Source organism: Bidens hawaiensis, unplaced genomic scaffold, assembly GCF_021521415.1.
Source record: "Bidens hawaiensis isolate Kalapana, Puna unplaced genomic scaffold, B.hawaiensis_p1.1 tig00005823_1, whole genome shotgun sequence".
Taxonomy (NCBI): Eukaryota; Viridiplantae; Streptophyta; class Magnoliopsida; order Asterales; family Asteraceae; genus Bidens; species Bidens hawaiensis.
The window spans coordinates 423653-425700 of NW_027491384.1; positions in this window are offsets into that span (position 1 = coordinate 423653).

The following is a 2048-nucleotide window of genomic DNA, read 5'->3' on the forward strand; positions in this document are numbered from 1 at the left end:
AATGATGAATTCGTATGTCATGCTCATGGAATGTTACCCCGTGTTGATCGATTCACTGTGTTCTATCGTCTTGCCAACCGTGATGGTTGGTTTACGTGTCAGGGACTGGCTAATAGGAGTATCGGCTATGAAGTCGAGAAAGGCTCCAAGGACCGGTGGAGCAAATGTTTATGGATATCTGAGGACGTAGTGCCCAAAACTATGGTCCGACGCCCCGTCACCGAAGCACTTCCGGAGATTGTCACGGCTTCACATGAAGGTCAAGAATGGTTCCGTATCCTCGTGTCTGAGCCGATACCAATGTGGGCATTACCTGAGGAAGCCCTTGTGTGGGCCGGCATGAGCCGCTTATGGCCATCTCCGTATATGGAGCCCGTTTTTATTGGTTTGGATGATCGTAAGTTTTCTTCTTTTCTTTCATTCTTTGCTTGGAGTTTTATGATTGACTTTTATGTCTCCTCTACAGGTCCGGGACCTATGTTGAATGCTTTGTTTGACGATAGGGGTTGAACGCGAAAGAGCATTCGCGATGCGGGTGACAAGCCCATTCTTGAAAAGTCTAAGGTCAATTTCATGTTTTCGGTGACGGTGCGTGCCGAACCGATTATTTCAGACGCTACCTTTGAAACATATGTGTATGTTTTGAATCCCCCTCCTCTTAATGTACTTACCTCTGATGGGGTAATCGTCATTCTATCGTCGAGTGACGATTCCTCAACCCAAGAGTAAGAAAGCTTTGATGATGCTTCTGAAATTTCATCTGTCTCGCACCTGTTGGCAGAGCTAGAACAAAAGAGATCTTTTGGGTCTTCTCAGGCCAGTGATGCGGGTGTGAGTGTTGCGGACACCAAGGATGAGCCGGCGAATAAGAAGCAGCGGACACGTCGTCCTAAGAAGCCGTCGTCCAGCCTTGCGGAACGCATGAAGACGGTGACTGGTACATGCTTCATTTCCTAATTTTTACTGCTTTGAGACATGATTTAAACATGATTTTCTTGTGCAGATCCGTCGATTGTTGGGGATGATACGTCGGAGAAATTACCATCACCAACCCCAACATTAGAGAAACAACTATCTCCTCCTCCAGAGAAGGAGACGGAAGATAAGCCTTCTACCCCTCCCACTGAAGCGAATGTGGAGGGGTCCAACCTTCAGTCTGGAGCTAACGACTCCTTAGACTATATGTTCCAGTTTGGGAACGTTGCTGGTTCCCAGAATGATAACCCTGAGGTTAACGAAGAGGGTTTCAGGATTAATGAGTCCCCATCTTGATCTCCTCCTCAAATTTTTTCTACTTCCTCACCTTTGGCCACGGGTGCAGGAGGAAGTTTCTAGTTTGGACCATCTGTCCATGATGTTGGAGGGGGTTCGACGCATGGTGCTCCTCAACAGTCCTCGATCCCTGTTCGTCTTGATGCTTCAAGTTCACGTTATTACCGGGGGGGATCTAGGGGATGACTACGACTTGTTCGTCCCGCATTGGGACATATTCAATGGGTCTCGGTTTTTCGACCCCTGGACTTCTATGAGTTTCGTTAAACATTGTGCGCCACCCGAAGAAATGTCGCACCAACGTGAACGTCCCGCCACGATCTTCATACCGATTTATCTTTTTCCTTGGCTAACACTTTGGCCTGTAGCCAGGAAATCTTACGCGAATTACGTACAATGGGCGGGAAACTTGGTGAAGCTTCTCGAGCTGCCGAGACTGCGAAAAAGAAGATGAGGATCATCGCTTGGAAGCAAGTGCAGACAAGTGGAAACAAGCGAACGCAGAGATCACCCTTAGGGGTGAACATGATCGAAATGCCGCTGCCACCCGTCAATGGAAGGAGGCTTGCGAGAGACAAAATTCTGTGCTCGAGGCTGCTCGCGCTGAGACCCAAAAGAAGAAGGAAGAATTGGAGGGGGGCCTTGAAGCCAATTCAGCTTTGGAAAGCCAAGTAACCCGCCAAGGCAGCTGGATTCAGGAGCTTCAGGCAGAGTTGAAGCTTTAGAAAGAGCAAACTGAGCTTAGGGATAAACTGCTGAGATGCAAACTGCTTATG